Here is a 22,603-nt window from a genome sequence, read left to right as displayed (position 1 = left end):
ACGGTGTTAACTTGATTTAGATTTTCTTATATTGTTATTAGTTATGTCTTTCTTTGCCTTGGGGAAGTAAAACTCCTCAAGGTTTGTTCTAATTATTTTCGAGTTGTTTGATATTTTGCATGTCTAGAAGGTCACAAGGTGACTTGTTACCTTTTGATCGTGAAATTGAAAGAACTTTGACAAACAATAGAAGACTTGCTAGGAGAAATTTGAGAGGTATTGGTGAGGTTGTAGACATTCAACCAACTATTGAGTTCATCAACCCTTTTGCAAGAGAAGGTGAGGAGAACCCATCACAAAATACAACACAAAACCAACCCATAATGCCTAAGTTTTCATCACATTCCGTACCCACCGAGGAGAACCTACCCAATGGTACTCCCACACCATAACATCTAACCGGAAATGTCATTGCCAAATCCGCATTTATCCAATTAGTCGAAAGAAGCCAATTTGGGAGGATGCCTAGTGAAGACCCTCATTCTCATATGGAGACCTTTTGTGACTATTGTGATGCGATTTCTCAAACCGGTGTAACTCAAGACCAAATTCGATGGGTCTTATTTCCTTTTTCTCTAATTGGCACCGCGAAACAATGGTTGAAGGGCCTTGATAAGGCCACTCTCGGAATTGATTCTTGGAAGAAGTTGGCTCTAGCTTTCTACAAAAAATTCTATCCACCGGAAAAGACTAACATGCTAAGATCTCAAATTACGGGTTTTAAGCAAAGGGATGAAGAATCTTTGTATGAAGCTTGGGAGTGGTTCAAAGGAATTTGTCGCTCATGTCCTCACCATGGACTTAGCGAGTGGTTCTTGGTACAACAATTTTGGAATGGTCTTTATGAAGATTCAAGGAACATTCTCAACATGGGATCAAATGGAATGTTCACCGAAGTTGATGACAATCAAACTTGGAACAAAATTGAGGAAATGGCGGTCCATAACTCACAATATAGTAGACCTCGCAAGGCTACTAGAGGAGGAAAGCATGAAGTGGACTCCATTACTCAATTGGGTGCTCAACTTAGTGCTCACATTGATACCATCAATTTGAAGTTTGAAAAGGTTATGGCTAGACTTGAAGAAGCCTCAAAATCACCAAAGCATCATGTTAATGCCATGACGGCATCTTCATTAATCCCAAGTGGGATATGTGAGAATTGTGGAACTTTGGGACATGACCAAAGTGAATGTAGGGGAATAAATGAACAAGTGAATGCTTTCCAAGCATACAAGAATGGTACCCCTTATTCTAACTATTACAATGAAAACACCAAATTCCATCCAAATCTCTCATACAAAAGCCAAAATGTTCAAAACCCTCAAACAACATACACCCCACCTCCCATGAGAAACCAAAATCAAAGACCCTTTTACAACCAAAACCAAGGCTACCAAAATCAACCTCCATACAATCAACAAAATGACCAAGGTTTTGATGTTCAAAAAGCAGTCCTTCAAATGCAAAAGAATCAACAAGAATTTTTCACTCAAATGCAAAAGGATAGTCAAGCAAAGGAAACCACCATCAACAACATCCTAGCTCACACCAAAATGTTGGAAACCCAATTGACTCAACTAGCATCTTCAAGCTCACAAAGAAAAAAGGGGCAATTATCACCTCAAAGTAATCCCCCAAGACATGAAACGGTTAGTGCCATTCACTTGAGAAGTGGTACAAGGTATGAAGCACCGAAGAAGCAAGTTGAGGATGAAGTTGTGGAAGCTAGTGACAAGGAAGAAATTGTGCAAAACTCCAAGGATGGAGAACCATCAAAAGAAGAAATTTCAAAGAAAAATGAAGACAAGGTCAAGGAGAAGGAGCCCATTGTGATTAGACTTCCTTTTCCAAGTCGTCAAGCCAAGCCCAAATTTGATGACCAACTTGGAAAATTTATGGAAATTGTGAAGAATTTGGAAGTCTCAATTCCTTTCACGGAATTAATCAATCACGTGCCGGCCTATGCGAAATACATGAAAGACATCCTCACAAAGAAGAAGTCGATCCAGAAGCTTGAGACTATCGCCTTCACTAAGGTGAGTAGTGCAATACTTCAAGGGAGTTCACCTCAAAAACTCAAGGATCCGGGAAGCTTCTCAATACCGTGTACCATTGGCGACACCACGATCAACAAAGCCTTATGTGATCTAGGGGCTAGTGTGAGTGTTATGCCGTACTCGGTGAGTAAAAGGTTGGGGATGGGAGAGCTTAAATGCACCAATATCACACTCCAAATGGCCGATAGATCGACGAAGACACCATTAGGGATATGGGAAGATGTTCCCGTGCGAATTGGGAAATTTTTCATCCCGGTGGACTTTGTCATTGTTGATATGGAAGAAGATTCCAACATTCCAATCATTCTAGGAAGACCTTTCTTACACACCGCGGGTGCGGTGATTGATGTGAAACATGGAGAGCTCACTCTAGAAGTGGGAGATGAGAGCATAACTTTCAATCTTGACAAGACTATGAGAGCTCCCCGTTTACATGAACCATGTTTTATGATTGATCATTATAGCCGGAAGGATGATAGGAAGAAGTCGGAACTCCAATGGAAGAAGAAAATTGAAGATGCTCCATTCAAAGAGCAAGTAAATTGTGACAAAGAGAGCTTGAAAAGCTCACCAAAGTCAAGCAATGAAGAAGATGGCCTCATTGGCCAAGAAAAGAAAATGGGAGAGTTGTCTCTATCAACTCAAGAGATCTTTAGTGATCAAGTAGATGAAGTGTGTGGTCTTTGGGACGATGAGTTTGAAGGGATTTTCAATCCCTATATTGGTAATGCTATCGATCAAGACCGACAACAAGGGCAAAGATCTATCGAAGATCTTTATCATGACAATGAACAAGATTTTGATTACTTCTTCAAGGTGTTGAGCAACATCAACAACACCTTGGACATGCCCCCATAACATCTCACTAAGGATGAGAGTTTGGTGGAGTCCTCCCTAAACCACCATTTGTAAATATTTTTAACTCCCTAACTCGCATTTTAATTCTTATATTGCATTTTTGTCATTTTTGGATTTTTGTGCCTTGATCAAAATAATTATCATTTTTGAGAGAAGTGAGGGAGGGACTAATGATTTCAATTGATGTGTAGTGCTTTAGCTTAGTGTGGGGATAGCAATTGCCTAGGCTATTCATGCCTTAGTAGTGCCCCACAATGAAGAACATGGGATTTTGAAGAATGAAAAATGACACGGGATATGCATGTACACGGATGGAACTGAATCCGGGTAAAAGGGGAAGAATCCGAGCGTTTTCAAGAGAATCCGCCCGTCTTCAGGCAACCCGGGCGTCTTGGTCCGAATCCGCCCGTCCTTCATGAGCTGAATTTTTGAAATTTTGGGACTGTTAATAAATCTGGGCGTCCTGCAAAAGAATCCGCCCGTCCTCAGAAAGACGCTCGTCCTTCAAGGGAAGACGCCCGTCTTTTTGGCTGAGAAAAACAAGAAAAATCCCTGGAAAGAAATCCGCCCGTCTTTAGTGAAAGACGCCCGTCCCGCAGCTGAACAATCCGAGCGTCTTTGCTGGAAGCCGCCCGTCTTTAGGCGAGAATTTCCCAACCCAGAACAGACAGAATTCGGGCGTCCCGAAGGAAAGCCGCCCATCTTCCCCCTGCATTTCAAATTTTTCGGGTCTTTCATAAACCCCCTCCCACATTCATTTCTTCATTCCTTCATTCAAAACACTACCCATAAACCCCAAAACTCAAAACCCTCATCCTCTCCATCACAAAAACAAGATTTCCTCAACCACATTCATCAAAATCAAATCAAAACATCCTTTTAACAAAAATTAATCACTCCTCTTTCAACAAAAATCAAACCAAGCAACAAATCTTCAACCTTTGAGTCGATTTTTGAATTTATAAAGGCAAAGCCTTTCATCTTAAAATCGATTTGGGTACACTTGGAAATTGAAGATTTTCACTCTTTTCTTGGTTCAAGCATCAATGGCAAGGACAAAAGGAGCAACAAAGGCACCAAAGGCAAAGACACTATCAACAAGGCAAAAGAGCCTTCAAGCAAAGAAAGCCTCATTGGCTATGGCGGTAGCTAGCTCAAACTTGGAAGTCCAACAACAACAACCCCCCTTGGAAGCAACAACTTCTACTACTCCGGAAATTGCTCAACTTTCGAACTATCCGGAGGAAATTTTCATTTCCAAATCCCATAGGGAAACTTTTGCCAAGTATGCTAGAAAATCCTTTCTATCCACCAAGTTTATTTGTGAAGATGCCTTGAATAAGTTGGGTATCCTTGAGAAAACTAGAGCCTTCTTTAAAGCCATGGGGTTGGAAAAATTGTTTGCAACAAAAGAATTGACATACCCCTCCCTTACCTTAGAATTCTTGAGTTCTTTGAAAGTTACAATGGTAGAGACCATGGAAAACATCGAGTTCCGCCTAGCTAATGTTACTAGGCGCATCTCCTTTGAGGAAATGAGTAAAGCTTTGGGTCTTGATGATTCACATAGTTATTTCAAGAATGTTGGCAAGTATGACCCCGCTCCTCTTTGGGAGGCGATTTCCGGAAGGAAATTTGAGAACTATCATGCTAGTCGCGCTCTATTAATCCACCATCCGGGCATTAGAGTGTGGCACAAGATCATAGGGAACACCATCATTGCAAGAAAAGACACCAACCACTTTACCAAGCTCGATTTTGTTCTTCTTGAGTCGGCCTTAAACATTGGAAGGGAATTCACCAAGCCTTTCAACTCTCTAAGGCTTTTGGTGGATAGATGGCTAAATGTTGATTGTGGGAAGCAAGGCACTACCGTTATTGTGAATGGAGGTCTAGTCACTCTTTTGGCTAAATACTTTGATCCGAACTTCAACAAGGATAGCAAGTATATGGCGAAAAAGGGTGGTCATCTCATTGATATTGATGCTATGATAAACAAATACAAGTGGGTCTCTCATAACCCTCTTGACACCAAGTATGGATGGCTCACTAGTGAGGCTAGATCTTTTACTTTGCCTTCGAAGATTTGTCGTTTAAGTGTCCATCGGACCAACTATCTCCTTCCCCTCTCAAAAGAGGCCGAATACATTATCCGACAACAAAGGGATGAAATTGAAATGCCCTCCTCTTCCATTGTCACACCACCCTATCCTTTCAAGTACCAAGAGTTCAAACCCGAAGGTGTTGAAGCAAGCAAAGATTATATGACTCTTCTTATGCAAGAGATGCACAAGCAAGCTTTTAAGGATCGGGAAGATGCTTACTTAGCCCAATATCCGCCCCTCCTTCACTTAGCTAGGAAAGGACTACTTGATCCTTCATGTCCTTTGCCTAGTTGGGCGGATAGGGAAGTCTTCTTTCCGAGTGCATCTAGGGGTGAGATTCCGGGTGATGATGAGGTTGTCGGTGATGCGGTTGTTGATGGCATTGATGAAGAGGCTAGTGAAGAAGAAGAAGAGGATGATGAACAAAGTGAACAAGAAAGTGAAGAGGGAAGTGGTGATGAGTCCACTTCTATTGAGGAAGATGATGATAGTGATGATATGATGGAAGATTAGCAAGCTTTGGAGGCTCCTACCCTCTTGAGGTTTGTCTATTTCTCTCTTTGTTTTATTTATTTATCTTGATCATGGTTGGAGTAGTCCTAGCAACATAGAGGACTAACACCTCGGCCCCATTGAGGTGTTCTTATTTTATTGTTCCCACTTTTGAAAATCCAAAATGACAAATTTAGTTTCATACATTGCATCGTGTGTGCATGAACTACACCCAACCTTAGGACATTAGAAATAATGTCTAACTCGGTTTGGGGAAGTACATGCATACACAACGGGAGGTAATCTAAATTATCCTCTCCGTCATAAACAAAAACCCATGCATCATGTAGTGTAGATTAGTGTAGCTTGCATTTAGTGTAGAATTCATGCATCATGCTTGCATGATTTCCCATCATTTTGGCCATTGAGGACAATGCCCATATTAGTGTGGGGATGGGGAATTCTAACTTAACTTTTATTCAAAAATCCAAAAATTTGAAAAATTTCGAAAAAACCATAAAAATTTGAAAAATTGGAAAACCAAAAACAAGTTCATTTCCTTTGTAGCGTAGTCATGTTTATATCGTTGTATATATTGTGTTTGTTTGTTTTACCCTTGTTCACATTGATCGACTACGCCACATCCGAGACATGAGGATATTGAAGACCGCATGGTATGATCTTTCCAATCTCCTTTTTCCTCTTTATGTTAATGAATATGTGGCTTTATTTTGATTGATGCGGTACAACAATGTGAACTTAGGACTTGCATTTAGTGTATATGTCATATTAGTTGGTAGAATCATTCGCATTAGGATGTTTATATGTTAGTTGCATCATGGCATGTAGTTTGCATGTTAGAAAAATTTTGTGAAACCGTCTTTTTGGGAAGCTCGACAAGTGTATATAGGCCCTAGTAGATGCTTTTTCTTCTTAAGACTTTACTTGTTAGAATACTTGTAAAACACCCTAGGATGTGTCATGCTAATATCCTTTAACCCATGGATTAAGGCCTAGTCAAGAGTACCTTGTGGTGTGCTAACTCTTTGGCTACCGTTTATTCCATGGTGACCCTTGAAACCATGCATCCATCCATCCATACATCCATCCATGTTCTACCACATTTTTGTCAACAAAAGGGAATGGGCACAAAAAGAAATCAATTTGAGTTCAATGAAATGAAAAGTGAAAGAAAGTTTGCAAAAAAAAAAATGCATCAAATGAAAAGAGGAGCAAAAATAGAACTCCTAAAGCTTCAAATATAAGCCACCCTCACTACATATGGGGTGACTTTGAAAATGTTCAAAAAAAATGCAAAGAAAAGTTGAAAGTTGTCAAGCGTTGAAATGCCAAAAATAAAAAAGAAATGGCAAGAAAGTGTTCTCAAATGTCAAATGCCACAAGAAATTGGGGGGAAAAACAACAACAAAGCAAAACTCCCAAAGTGAAACTCAAATTCTATTGATCCCTTTATCCATCGTATCCATTTTTGTGCATGGTAGAGAGGGGACGTCCCTTCTTATTGTCTAGGCAAGAGGGGGAATTCCGCGATCCTCCAGTGTTTCTAACACCATAGGGAGTCTACTCTTGACAAAAGCATTTAACGATTGAGGACAAAGGTACCCTAGCTTGACACAATTTGGAGGTGATTTATTGGTATCCTTCTAGGCTTAGTAGTTTGAACAAATTACATCTATGAAGGAGTGTGTACCCTTGAATTGCTTCCCTTATAGATAATTTCCGCCACTTAGATGAGGAAAGTGGCTATTCTTTTGTAGATGCATCCATTATTTGATTTTGTGTGCTTTAATGTTTGGATGTGTCGCCATTTTGACAAGACCCACCTTGCCTTGCAAGAAGGCATCCTACCTCATGGTTGTCTTGTTGTAAGTTGAAGGGACGGAGTGAGACCCGCTAATTGTCTCATATCGGCTATGTTATTAGGTTAGTTTAAATAATGGTCCTAGTCTTTGTCACCACTTTACTCGGGACGAGCAAAGGTTCGGTTTGGGGATATTTGATGTGACCATAATTAGAGCATATTTAGTCCCCGAATTAGCCTTGTTTCCATGCTTTTTTAGTGCATATCTGGGTCATTTATTGTCTTTAGTTCTTTGTTTTGCATATTCTTTGAGGTTTTGATCCCTTGGTAGGAAAGGAGTGCAAACCTTGCATTTTCATGGCAAAACGAGACTAAATTGATTGAATTCAATGACCAAGCATCAAGGAGAGACAAGATTAGAAGGCCTTTGTACATACTATAGTAGATGGGCAATGATGAGAAAAGATCCTTGCATCCCCGAGGAAATCCCCAAGAATTTTATGAAGAGAAGGGAAGAAAAGAAGAAGAAATGAGACTGTCCAGCAATCCGTGCGGATTGTCCTGAAGACGCCCGTCCTCCACCACCACAACCCGAGCGTCTTCTCCACAAGACGCCCGGGCAGCAGCTTCAGAAGACGCCCGTCTTCTCCCAAAGACGCCCGGGCAGAGACCCTCGAATCCGGCCGTCCCGAGCCTAAGACGCACGGATTCCAAGGCAAAGACAACTGTTTCTTCAAGCTTCAAGAAAGATGCCCATCCTTCCAAAAATACCGGCGTTTCCTTAAGTAGGGACTTAATCGTCATTTAAGCCCTTAGTTAACCCTAATTCCTACACCTAATCCCCACTATAAATACCCCATTAGTCTAATTAGAAGAGCATGTTCTTCTTAGCAATCTTTAGTATAGTTAATATCAATCAAATCTCTCTTTAATATTGTAATCAACAATTAATCAAGTTTTAATACAAGTTTTATTTCCTTAATCTCTCTTTTGTTCATCCTTTATTTTGGGTAATTGAAGATTATTTGGGTTATTATTGGGAGATTGACAACCTCTCAATCAAGCATCAAGTACTTCTTTTATTCTTTGCTTTATTATTGGAATCATTAGTAGGTATAATTCTCTTAATCCCTTTTTAATTATTGCTAATTACTTTCATTTATTCATCATGTTTCACTTTGTTGGTATGATTGACAACCTTGCTAACATGTTCAACATGATAATGAGTGAATAGTCACTTAGCTAGGGTTAATGGGTAATTAGGGGAAACCAACATGGGGAATGATTCATGCTTAAATTAATATGCTTTCATGGTTTATTTGCTTGCTTGTTTTGATCTCAACTCATGCACATGTTATGTTTGATGAAATGCGAGCCTATGAATCCTTGCATTTTTTTTACCCATCACCTATCTTTTCAATGAGACTTGTAAGACATGAACCAACTCGAGTCTCATTAGACCGTGCATGTTGTTGAGTAGGGAAGACTAAGTCGACTTGTAGGTGTTGTACAATCTAATCGATTCGGCTCCGGGACCAAAACTTTCCTAGGATTGTAAGATATAAACCAACTCAATCCATCATAACAATAATTGCTTGCTTATAATTTGAGAAAATGTTTGTATGATCAATTCCCATGAATCCCCTATGACCCCATGACACCCTAGTGCTTTTTATCAATTGTTTACAACCCTTTTTAATTCATCTTGCTGGTTTACTTTCATTGCTATTTAGTTTAGTGACCTTCTACATCAACCCCAATTGTGACACCCCTAAGACACCACTAGTCTCAATAGAAATCTCATCTCAATTCCCGTCCCTTGGGATCCGACCTTTACTTGCCTCTTTACTAATTGTAGAGTTGTTTGTGAAGCTATAAATTGTGTTTTGGTCTAGGTGCTCCTAACGACAAGTTACCGAAAAGACTTAGTCCGACCAGTGGTCAAACTGAGAAATCTAATCAAATAGTGACAACGCTTGAATTGAAAAACCGTTCTTTCATAATTAAAAATGATAACGGTTACAAGAAACCCGTATCTATAACATAACAACGGGAACCACAAATCGTTGCTGGTGTTAATTTAGTAACGGTTTTCGAAATGTCGTTTTCTTAAACTGGTAACGGTTGTCTAACGACCGTTGATAAGAGTGATTTTATAACGAGCTTTTGGAAACCGTTAAAACGTTTTTGATAACGGTTTGTTAAGTAGCCGTTGTCACATTATAATAACAACGGTTTTCATGGGAAACCGCTATTCTCATTATCGCGGTCTAGGTTTTCGTCAATATTTGGAAAACGGTAATCTAAGTGTCGTTATTAGATGCATTAAACCGTTGTGATACGCTCCTTATTGATTGCCAGATTCGGCGTAGTGTATGTTTCTCTAATTCCAATTAGAATCAAGAGGAGGATGATATGAATTCCAGTCATTGCCCTTCAAATACACATGATCTATCCACTGCACCGACCCACACTCTATCAGCTTTTGTGTAAATCTAGTTCACCAGTTTCCCCACTGTTGCAAGATTCCAACCCCCGCTTCTTTGATTCGCAAACCACCTTCCTTCTTACTACAACATACTTTATGCCATTACACCAAAGGAGCCCGATGATATTCAGAGCCTCCATCTCATAGGAAATTCCTACTAACTGCCTCAATCTTTTTGATGATACCCTTTGGAATCAAGAAAATAGAAGCCCAATAATTATGTAAAGTATTTAACACAGAATTGATAAGTGTTAATCTCCCTACATAGCTTAATTTTTTAGCTCCAATTCCTATAATCTTAGTCTCAATCTTTTCAATTTTACATTACAATTTCAATCCGTACACAATTCTCATTGAAGGAAAAAAAAATGGTCTCTTCTGAAAATTTCCCTTCTTCCCCTGAAAATGATCAACTCAATCGTTCCACGAAGAAATGCAAGATGCAACAATCAGAAGAGGCTAACTCTTTGGAGGATAGTCTTTTCTGGGATCAATCTGTGGTTCCTGAAAATATTATGAGGAATGCTACTTATCCCCCTATGAATCGAATCTCGTACAAGGATTCACTTAATCATGGAAGTTCCCCTTCTTTTGCAATCAATCAAGGCACTGACTATATTGCCTTGAACAATGCCATTTATAACGATGTTTCTGATGACGATGTGGAAGATAAAGGCCATGCTAAGTACCCTGCCTGCCCCACCATTCTTTTGATGAAGGAGGAGAAAATGAGAATTCATAGTCATTGGAAAGATTCCCTTATTATCGAAATGTTTGACAAAAATATAGGGTATTTCTCGCTTTTGCGACAAATTAAGAGGAAATGGTCAATTAAAGGAGGACTTATACTCACCGATGTTGGATGCTCTTACTATGTGGCTAGGTTTACCAACAAAGAGGATTATGATTTTGTGTTGACTCAAGGGCCATGGACGATAGGCGATCATTACCTTACGATTCGTAAGTGGGTACCTAATTTCATTGGCACTGATGAACCCATTCGTCACTTGAGGACATGAATCCGTATCCCTTAACTTTCGGTCGAATACTACCATGAAGACATTTTACGTAAAATTGGTAGTAAGGTTGGCAAAGTTATTCGCATTGACAAACCAACGCAAAGTTCATTAGGATGAGTGTTGAGGTGGATCTTACCAAATAGCTTCTCTCAAAGTTTCGACTGAATTGGAAGGTTTGGATTATTCACTATGAGGGTTTATGCCAAATTTGCTACAAGTGTGGTAAACTTGGACATGTTGATGCTAAATGCCCCCTATTTACTGAACAAGGGCCTAGGATTTTGTATACAGAGATGAATCAAACTATTAATCTCAATGAGCCAATTGATAGTGAAAAACCTAATGATGCTTATGAATCATGGATGCATGTTAAGAAACTGACTAGACGAAGAGTGAACAAAGAAGACACAGACAAAGTGGGTGGTGATAAAACGCAGATGGTCCAACAAGTCCAAGTTCTGAAGCGTGCACCAAACTTTCAGGGTCACGTGTTGATGCCCTTGTGGTTGAGGAAATGGATGCTAGTTTAGTCCAAAATAATCTGGAGAATAGGGAGGTTGGTGTTCGAGTTATTAGCCCGTCCAAGTTACAGGTAAATCCCATAGGCATTAATGCAGAGATGGACCATGGAACCCCTCAAAGTCCTATATCCTTAAACAAAATCTCCGTTAATTCGGAAAATCAGAATAATAACAGCCAAAATATCCCGAATTTGAATGAAAATTTGACAGTCAATAGGGAAGTTTCCAATAATTTGGAAGATCTCATTATTCGTTCTTTTGAGCAACCTAGGGTAAGGAAATCTTCTATTTTAGTGGAGAATATTGTGGAGAATATCGTGGAGCCTATCAATTTAATAAAATTTCACCCCCAATCAATTTCTAAAAATTCAGCAGTTGCAAGCCCTACTATTCCGCTACCATTATCATTAATCACAAAACATAATCCTCGCTTATCTATTCCAAAAAATTCGAAAAAAGATTCATAAAAGAAAAAACCTCTTGCGTGCAAAGTTTCTCGCAACATTCATAAGAAGGTTAGCCGCCCCACCATTGTTCCGACCCTTCCAAAATACGAACCACCCGATATTCTCCCCGCTCTAAATCCTATCAACTCACCACACATTCGTACCTCCATCCCAATTCCCCTTCATAACATCACTAACAGAAGGAACAATGATGGCCACAGCATTACCGTTGGCGCACAAGATGGAACTGGAGATAGAAGTCTTCCTCCCTCCAAGAATAATTGAACCGGACCTATTCTAGGAAGTCAGAATCACCCTGCAGGTGATGAGAATTCTCAACAAATTATCTGAGGCTTTTTTATCCTCGGTCTCTCACACACCTTTTAACTTTATGGATCGTTTTTTATGTGTTAATTTTATATATACTTTTACCCCTCATTTTAGCTCGGTTTTGATTGCATATCATACTTTAATTAGTATATTTGTGAGCTAATTTTGTGTTCTAGGTGTATTGTTTGTATTTGTTGCATTTTGTAGGAATCTAAGCATTTAGAGGCTTTTTCCTATCACATTAGCAAGCACCAAGTTCACTAAGCTAAGTGAAAACAAGATGGACCAAGCACGACCATGGAAGATGTGTTTCCAAACCCAAGGAAGAAAGTATGGAGCAATGGATTGATAAATGCAAGTGATCATATAAAGTCAAGCCCAAAAAGTAATCCAAAGACCAAGTCAATTAAGCATTCTTAGAATATTCTCTGGATTCTAAATATCACATTTAACCAGGTTATTAAGAAGGCTTAATTACGTTGCATGGGATTGCTTGGAGCATTAAAGCAAGAATTAAAGAAGAATAGCCGGAAACCCATGCCCCCGATCGGGGCTGGCAACCCCGATCGGGGTTGACCCCTTGTTGGACCTTTATGTTTTGCCCCTATTTTACTATAAATAGGAGCCTTAATCCGTCATTAGGGATATCTTTCATACGTCTTTCATACACTATTTCATTCTCTATTAGCCTTAAGCACAAAATTCTCTCTTAGTTTTCATTATAGTTTTAATATTGTTAAGCATTTGGTTATCAAACATTTGGTTATTTATTCAAGCTTTTGGTTCTCATATGTTCTTCTTTGCAAGTTTCTAATTCAAGTTCCATTTCCATTTCGGTAATTCTAATTCTATTTTATTAGTTTACATTTCTATTTTAATTATCATATAGTTTTATCATTAGTACTTTTATTATATCGCATAGTTTGTTATTACATGTTATGATTCATCACTTAGTTTATACCAATACTATAAACATGTCTAGTATTTCATACAATATAATTTGTAGTTTACATTTCAACATGAGTAGCTAATTTTCCTTAGTCTAGGGATAGGGAAGCCATGCAATAACTAATATATGTAAAATGATAAATTAGGTAGATATAATATTGTCTAATTATTTCTATAACATGTTTGCATCGTCACGTTTAATCCTTGTTTAAAGGCCTTATTCATTGATTAAGTTTTGTTAATTCATTCTATAAGTCGAGAGGTACGGAATCGGATTAGACTAAGCATGTGTAGTAGGACAACCTAGTCATAAACGAGAATTTCTCTAGGATCTGGTCTATGGTTGACACTAATATCGTGAGGTGGGTGTCTTTAAGCCTAAACAATTGACAATGTTATTATTACCGAGTTTAGCACGAATATATATTTACAATTGCATGTGTGACCCGACTCCCCTAGACTCCTTTTATCATATAGTTTACATCGTTATATTTGCTAATCAACAAACTAAGCAACAAACCAAACCATTCGTAATCGACCTTGATAGAAATCTTTTCACAACATTTCATAGCGCAATCGCCCTCTCTTTGTGTTCGACCCATATTACTACATTTATTTGAGTTTAGGGAATTTATCTTTGCATAGGTGTGCGATAGCCTATCAAATTTTGGCGCCGTTGCCGGGGAGCACGATTTTATTGCGTTTAGATTTGTCGGTTTCTATCCTGTTTTCTTTTGTCTTAAGGAACACTTTTTCCTTGAGACCGTTACTTATCATTTTCTAGAGATTGTTGTCTTATGCCCAGGTCTTCTCGTAGTGGAGATTTGCTTTTAACGGATTCCGAGCCCGAGAAAACCTTTCGGAGAAGATGACGTCTTTGGAAAGAAGTGAAAGAAACCGCTTCTCCCATGCAAGTTAAAAGTACTAGAAAGTCTTACTTATACGATCTTAAAGCTCTTGAAGAAGAGGAGGTTTCTAGTTCATCATATCCACTACCACCACCACCATCTCCTACTAAAAAGATGGTGAAACTTTCCGATCACTCAAAGCCCACCGCGGCTATGCTTCCGGCCGGTATTACAACTACTCAAATTACCGCGCCGGAATTCGAGATCAAGCCAGCTTTCATTAGCCTTGTGGAGAGGAAGCAATTTGGGGGAAGTCCTTTGAAGGATCCCAATTTGCATGTGCAAAACTTTTGCGATTATTGCTCCATGATTCGACAAACGGGCGTCACTCAAGCTAAAATAAAGGAAATACTTTTCCTTTTCTCTTTCAAGAACAAGGCAAAGCTATGGATTAATAGCCTTGATCACACCGCTATGGGAATCACAAATTGGGAGACATTGGCTCTTGCTTTCTATCAAAAGTTTTTCCACTGGAGAAAACTCAAACCTAAAGGAGCCAAATTACCGGATTCCGTTAACAAGCTCTTGAGAGCTTATATGAAGCTTGGGAGAGGTACAAAGAGTTTCAAAGACAATGCCCACATCATGGGTGTGGACGCGGGCCCACGGGGGTCGCTCGGGTAGAAAATGAGCAAGCTTTGCATTTGTAGAGTCGCCACCAATTTATTGTGGAAAATTGAAAACCGTTCGAATACCTCGTGCCATGTCAAGACACAAAGTAGTGACATGAACACCAAGAACTCGTTACCCTTAGCATTCTATATCTAGAATGACTCTCGTGGATGCCAATGAACACGGATGTTCACAGAGATCTGGAGTAAGGGGTGAGGGTACGTATTAGGAAGCTCTTTTGATCGAACACCTAATCCCGCCCGCCTCGATAGCGGCCTCTACTAATGATTAGGGAAAATCGTCTATACTCGATATGTTGAAGGTTATATGCATGCAATGCAACATCCAATAAATTAATCCTAACATGTGAGAATTATCTAAGTTGGTAGACACGTAATTTAACATGCATTAATGTCGAGGTAGAAATTTAGGTTAATTGCATGTGAGAGCATACAAACAATAAATAATAAAGAATATAATAGAAAAACAAAGAAAATTACAATAATTACAATGGGTTAATTGATCTACGTCGAAAATACACTTAAAACGGATGGTTTTAGAAAAGAAAGGGAAAATAAATAAACGAACAGATTATTAGGTGATAATACGAGTAATAGTAATTAATACGTAAGCTAACGAATTAGGTCAAAGCAACAACGGAAGTTCAGGGGTAGAATTCAACCTGGAACAGGCGCAACAGTGCTGCGTCCTTTGGAAGAGGCGCAGTGCTCACTGCGTCTGTTTCTGAGGTGAATTCTGGCTGTGAAGCCGGAATTGCATATCGTCAATGTTCATTGGTGAATTAAACGATCGATTACTGATATTTGACTCGGATAGAAGTGGTTTAGTATATTATTTACATGTGAATTGGTCATGAAAACAATAGAACATGAGATAAAACTAATTAGGACGAATTAATTACAAGATTAATTATGAGGATTAATAATGAATTAAATTAAATAGGTTAATTAGGTTATCAATGCTAAACTAAATTACTGATTATGACGATGATGATAATTAACAGATGAAAATATACAAAAGATGAATTTCAGAGACTTGATATTGATGAATCGAATCTCTAAAACCCGGATTTGATTTTAATGACGAAAACCCGCAAATATGAATTACTTGGGATTTAAGTCGGGAATTTAATGATGATAAATTATTAATTAAATATATGTTAAAACTATCATGTCGAGGAAATAAGAACAAACAAAGACGAAGCAAAAATAAACAAACGAAAATAATAGAAGACGAAAGAAGAAGAAGGAAAGCAGGAACTGCGGCAGCCTAAGGAAGAGGCGTAGCAGGTGCTGCGTCCCTTCGAAGAGGCGCAGCAGTTGCTGCGCTCCTTCTCGACATTTGTCTCCCGTTAATCTGTTCAAAAGGGTTTGAATAAAGGTTTTGCAAATCGGTTTTGAAAGTGTTTTCGACGTAAACCTTACAATAATGATTACAAAAATAAAGTACAATAATAAAATATGGGATTTACACCCTCAGACTTACATGTTTGACGAAACGAGATTAACTAAGTTAACGTTTAGTGATGCTCGACTCGAATGTACGACGAAAGTGCCCTCTAAGAGGAAATTAAACAAGATTGATTAAGTTGATTGATGTGGAGTTGGTCAAATTGGTCGGTCATGCAAAACGAGGCTGGTACTCAGAAAGATCCGAGCTTACGTGGTCGAAAGTTCAAGCATGTAGACGCCAAAAAGCAAGAGCGTGGTCTTAGAATGCAAAGGGAGAAGAGAAGGGCGGACACTCGCGTGAAGAATATGAGGAACGAAGGTCCCTATTTATACTAATCACACGGAGGCATTAGGGTTTCGGAGAAACTTTGGAAGTGAATCTCGAAAAGATTTGAAAATAAGCAGAAAGGAACTGGGGAAGAGGTGCAGCAGCCACCGCGTCTCTTGGAAGAGGCGCAGCACCTGCTGCGTCCTTTCCCAAGTGGTTTCCTCCTGCGGAAGAAAGATTTTCGCGTTTCTATTATGGAATTGCGGTTTGATCACAATTTCCTTAATATTTTATATAATATTTCTGGGATATAATTTGCCAAAGAGATTAAAAGATTGAAAATATGGAATAGAAATATCCAGAACATTCCAGAATATTCTGACTCGGCATTTTAAAACGGTTATTAGAAAATGAAGACGGTTTTTAACCCGGACTCCAAATGTACTCTAATTACTGTCAAAACGACCGCAATGACGCGTAGATGACGACTATGAGGTAGATATAAGTGTTTGAGCTATCACTTGATGATAAACTTACGAACTGTCATAAATCATTCCGTGTACCAAACATGCGGCCCAATCATCACCGGGTGCCTTGCGGGAGGTGCAGAAATGAGGTATCTACAGAGCTCCCACTTTGACTGAGGCTTGGACAAGGCGAAATTCAAAGTATAGCCATCAGGTCAATCGAAGAATACAACCTGACGACTATGGCGACGCGAGGCGGCTCAAGGGGTCTGAGCCAAGGACCTGTCGTCGGGAATATTTTAGAGTCTGCCGACTTCCGGGGAGGGTCGTTTAAAGTCCATTAGACTATGTAAGGAAGCTCGCCAGCCATAAGAAGAAACCATACCTGAGACTTCTTTCTTGAGATGTTTCCGGAGGTGCGTAGAAGCTGAGGGTAAGACCTAAAAGATATGTAAGGATTGTGCTAGGGTGTGGGGCCTTAAAGGAAAACATCGACGGGAAGGAGGCCAAATATAAGTTCAACCTAAGGGGTAACCAAAGTTTGGGTGTAGGAACTCTAATATAAGATGATCCTAAAGGATTATGATCCTAAAGGGAAAAGGTGATCCTAAAGGAATATGATCCTTAAGGAAAAAGGTGATCTTAAAGGATTATGATCCTAAATGGAAAAGGCGATCCTAAAGGATTATGATCCTAAGGATAGAAGTGTATGAACTCTAGGGACTTTGGGAACATAAAGAGCTAGGCGTATGAACCTGGGTGTACGAACCTAAAAGGACGGCTGGTATGGGAATTTAAAGGCTTATGAACCTAAGAGGAATTGGGATCCTAGGCTTAAGTTTAGGAACTGCTGGGTTACTAATTCTTGTTTTAAACGCGTGCGCTTAAGCTTTTTGAGGTATGAGAACTCCAAAAGGATTTATGGGTTTATGAACCTAAGGACATTCGTGTGGGAGCTTAAAGGCTTATGAACCTAAAGGAAGCCATTTTGGGATCTAAGAATCTAAGGGTAAGAATCCTAACTTTGGGTTTACGAACCTAAGGAAGGAGGCGCTGGTTTGGGAACTTCTGGAGAACGACACCTTTGTTGAACTCCGTGAGGAAACCATAATGTTGAGGGTAGCAGGACGTCGGAAGAAACCGCTGGGAGAAATCTGCTTGGGTCGGTCTTCAAACAAAATTCGGCAAAACTTGAGATTGATGATGAACTCCACGTGTTGAGAGGGACAATTGGCTGTCTTGAACTCTCGCTGGGGGAACATAATTGAGGTGTGTCGAAACACCTGTTAGAGAATATTCGTTCGTTGTTACAAGCAAAGTCTTGAGGTTGAGGTTAAACTCCAAGTGTTGAGAGGGACAATTGGCTGTCTTGAACTCTCGCTGGAAAAAATAATTGAGGTGTGTTGAAACACCGTCGAAGAAAACCTGCTCGTTGTTGCAAGCGAAGTCATGGTAAAGTACTGCTTCTGATACTTACCTGCATGGTTAGTGGCCACACAAGAACGCAATCTAATAGAAAAATAGCACATAAACATGAGGAAACACATAGGTTTTCAAAATTTGTTTCTTTATAAAAGTTATTTAAAACTTGCTCAAAGAAATTTATCGTTTGTAATGCGTTATGCATATTCAAATGGGATTTAGTCACAGGACTTGACACAACATCGACTCACTAGGATGCAAGACGATAGACTGACGCAACACTGACTTAGATTTGACGCGACACGAGGGATGACCTTGACAGACTTTACCTACGTATGCGCAACCCCTAGCCAAGTGTGGGTGACAACGCATATTATTCCCAAGGTAGAAGAATTGCGAGAACGATGGGGACATATAAAGGCATGAGCCATGGATCAGCTATCTACTTAGACATCTTTTGACATTGTTTGCTGTAAAAGAGACTCCTTTTGAGGTACGATAAACTTCGAGAATCGATCTAAGATCTTGCCATCGCCTGGACCGAGCACTAGCTAGACTCAAATTAGAGAGGAGAATAAAATAAGGGTGGCATCTCGGAAAAGAAGCCCCTACGATGAGAAGATGACTCTGGAATTTGGTAAAAAAGGAGACTGGGCGAATAAAAGGAGCCCCCAGTAAAGAGGTGTTGGTTGTGGAAGGGATGTTTTGAGGTTGGAAGGTTGAAAATTGGGATGGTTGATAATTGAGGTTGAAAGTTGGGATGGTTGTGTCCATGAGGACTGCCTACGTATTCACGTGAAGTGAAATCAAACCAGATCGTAGTTCTGAGGTTTGGTTAATTTTATTTGGGTGTTGTGGTTGTATCCTTCTTGTATAAGAAAGGACTGCTTACGTATCCACCTGAAGAGGTGAAATCAAACCAGATCATAGTTCTGATGTGTGCCTAAGCTTATGTTGTCAGGACCTTAAAGTGCGTGGGTCACAAGGGTAATATTCCCTTGGTGACTCGAAGAATTGATTTGAGATAACTCCCTCTGATCATAGACCAAAGAGGTATAACTAATTTTGGAAAAATTTCCTTGTCATGTGAGCGCACTCGGTGGACCCTAAGGATGATATGGGTATGTCCCGTTCTATGTAGCAAAGTATTCGAAGACTCCGTGTATGGGTCAAGGTGAAACTGGATTGGATATTTGGAATGTGGGGCTCGGAAATAAGAGGCTTTGATGAACAAATCTCTGGAGCTTGATTTTGTGGAGTTAAGGCTCGATGGGATCATGGCTTGTGATATGGCTTGGAAATGGAGTCTCTTGGCTTGCTGTAGCCCGAGCACATAAAGGTAGGTTAAAATGACGTGGGATCAAGTTTCCATGTATTGGCCCTAAAACATGGGTATATTTGGCGAGTTTGAGATGATTCTCAAAATTCCTAACTATCTCCTTGTAACGGTCTCGAGAAGGACTTAGAGTGTGATGTGTGAAAGGCTAAGCGAGGGTGCTAGCTAACCATCTTCATCGATGTCTTGATAGAGTTCAGCATTATCCTGTTTAGCATTTGATTTCAGGCTTGTTCTTGATTTGGACTCAGATTCTTTGTCTAGAACATATCTCGGCTTTTGGTTCAGATTCTTGATTCGGGTTTTGAAGATAACTTTGACTTTGGATATAGACATTGACTTGTTTGATTGAGCCTTTTCTTTTGACTCTTTTGTCCTGGATATTGATCTTGGTCATTTCTTTGATTGAGCCTTTGTCTTTGATCATGGCTCGTATCATCTTGGATTTGCTTGCTACCATGGATTTGGGTCAGACTAGCACCTTTGGTGTGCAACGGGTTAGTCTCCAGTAAACAGGTTGTTTCTTATGGGGAATGGGCTTGCCTTCCGTCATGGATTGTTAACAAGGGAGATGGTCTGGATTCGTCCTAGAATCTCTTGAGATAGGCTCGTCCTAAATTGGGATTATTGCAAGGTTTCTATTGCCAGACATGGAATAGGTAAGAAAAGAACACGGAGTTTCAGGTCCTCTACAACATGGAATGGAACATCGTCTAAGTGCACTCATGTCGACTGACATGCGTTGTTGTTTGTTCATTTTAAAATATCTCAAATCAATTCTTGTTGTCACAGGAAAAGGATAAAGGAAGAGATAAGATAGAGTATGTGGATTGAAAATTGTACTTTTATTGAAATGAAGAATAAATGTATTTAACATAGACTCGAGAAGACACATGACTCGTGGGACAGCCCCCAGGTTGTCACTAGAAATGGAAATGGAGAAAGATACTAGAACAATTATGGGAAAGAAAGCCTAAGACTCGGACTCGGACTTTGACTCGATTTCGGATCCAGACTCGTAATCATCGGTCCACGCTTGAACATTTACTCTTGTGGCAACTGGCTTCGGCATCTGTCTTTGAGCATTCATCCATTTGAGCACCTCGTCCTCATTATTAGGAACATTGGAAGGATAATAGTCAAGAAGAGTTTCCTGATAAGTGGCATATCCATGTGGATTGCCTAATATGCCTTGTGAGGTAAAGGTTGAGAGGGACAATTTCCCACTTTCGATCATATCTTGGATGACATGCTTGAGCTTATAGCACATCTCAGTATCGTGTCCTTTGCCCCTGTGATACTAGCAATAATAATTCTCATCCCAAAACCTAGACTTCTTTTCTGCATCTGGTGTAGGACCGATAGGTTTCAACATTCGTTGTTCTATGAGTCTCTGAAGGGCATCGGTGTATGTAATACCAATGTTGGTAAATTTCCTAGGGGATGCATCCTTCTTGTCGAAAGACTTTGTAAATGACCTTAGAGAATTGTTAGGTTTCTTTAACGAAGGCTTCATGAGGTTGCCTTTATTGAATTTGATTCTTGGATATGAAGAACTAGAGATACGTTGCACATTTGTTGCTTTAGGACTGTCATGTTGAGGGTTTGTCTGGACACTTTTCATTTTTGAGAGAATGGGCATCAAGCTTCTTACCCATTTCAGCAAACTGATTCTCCATGTTGGAAAGCCGAGAGTTTAGGCTATCAATAGCTCCTTCTATTTTGGAAAATTTATTGTTGAAGGCAATGGAAAGCAGGAGCATTCCACTTTGGATATCTTCGCCTTCGAGGACATTGATTTCTTCGTTATCATGAGGAGCGAGGAGGTGAGAACAGTCTAGGAATGATTCTTCATGGTCATGTTTAATGATATTAGACCCAAGAGGGTCGATTTTCTCGAATTGCTCAATAGAAAGTGACATCGGAAGCTTGCCCTCTAGGTGGCGTGTTCCTTTCCGCCATCCTATTCTCAAGGGTGAGGACGCGAATGCTCAAATTTTCCACTGTAGCTTGAACTCGCAGGACCATGGTATAAATGTCTTGGAGAGACACGGTGAATGTGGCTTGAGCTGCTTCGTGACCTTGCTGATTGACGGAACTTGTTGGATTCCTACTCGACAGAAATGACGCGCATTACAACTCGATTCGACATGGGATCACGCATACCAAGGCAACAAACAAAGGAAGGGACAAGATGACAAATCTAGACTTGACTCGTGAAACGTTGTGAGCGACTTCTCGTGTTTGAATTCACGGTGCTTGACTTTAATTTTAGACTCGAGTGTTAACTTTGACGAAGTGATCCTTATATGATTGACCTTATTGACGGGATTGATGACACGTGTTGATTCTAAGACATGTGTTTAAGACAGACTTGACTCGAGGTTCGGGTATGTGTGTCCCGAACGTGTTATTAGGAGAATTCAAGAAACGGATATTGGAATGACTCGATGTGTTAGCCTCGAGTGTGTGAGTCGAGGGGTGGAAATGTTTAGATCCTAACTGAATTGGGGTAGGGGGTCCAAAATGACGGCGTGACACCTTAGGACTTGACTTGAATTTTGAAAAGACCCAAAATGTAAAGGAAGACGGGTTCATGACTCGACAGAGTTCCGACTAGGACATAGCCGGTTTGAATTTTGACTCTAACTTAGCCCAATTGAATTTACATATTCACATTTACATGGTTTGAAAATTATTTTGGTTTTTTTTTTCTTTTCTTTTTTGGACTTTTTTTTGTTTTTTTTTTTTGTACTTTTTTCGTTTTTTTATTGGACTTTTTTGTTACTCCCTCCATACCACACCAATGGTAACATTGACTTTTTCACACTTGTCGAGACACGTTTTGCAACATAAATATCTTTTGTTACGCATTATTAAAAATTATAAAAACTGGATATTCTTATAGCATTCATGACGATAAATCAAACAAGATCTCACTTGACTATATTTTATCTTCTAGATTAAGAATAATATCGAAGATTCCCTATGACCATGAATAGTGGCAAAACGGTCAATGTTACCATTGG

General features: G+C 39.6%; 2 non-coding genes across 2 annotated transcripts; both read right to left on the bottom strand.

Annotated features, from left to right (window-relative positions):
- Positions 1-695: 695 nt before the first annotated feature.
- Positions 696-802, bottom strand: LOC141624321 (small nucleolar RNA R71). The gene has a single exon (XR_012534127.1). It is a non-coding gene; the product is annotated as a small nucleolar RNA R71 (small nucleolar RNA).
- Positions 803-14,481: 13,679 nt separating this feature from the next.
- On the bottom strand, positions 14,482-14,588 carry LOC141624425 (small nucleolar RNA R71). Its single transcript, XR_012534232.1, has one exon. It is a non-coding gene; the product is annotated as a small nucleolar RNA R71 (small nucleolar RNA).
- Positions 14,589-22,603: the final 8,015 nt, after the last annotated feature.

The sequence above is a fragment of the Silene latifolia genome, chromosome X (genome assembly GCF_048544455.1).
Source record: "Silene latifolia isolate original U9 population chromosome X, ASM4854445v1, whole genome shotgun sequence".
NCBI classification, from domain to species: Eukaryota; Viridiplantae; Streptophyta; class Magnoliopsida; order Caryophyllales; family Caryophyllaceae; genus Silene; species Silene latifolia.
This window is presented reverse-complemented; position numbering and strand designations above follow the sequence as displayed.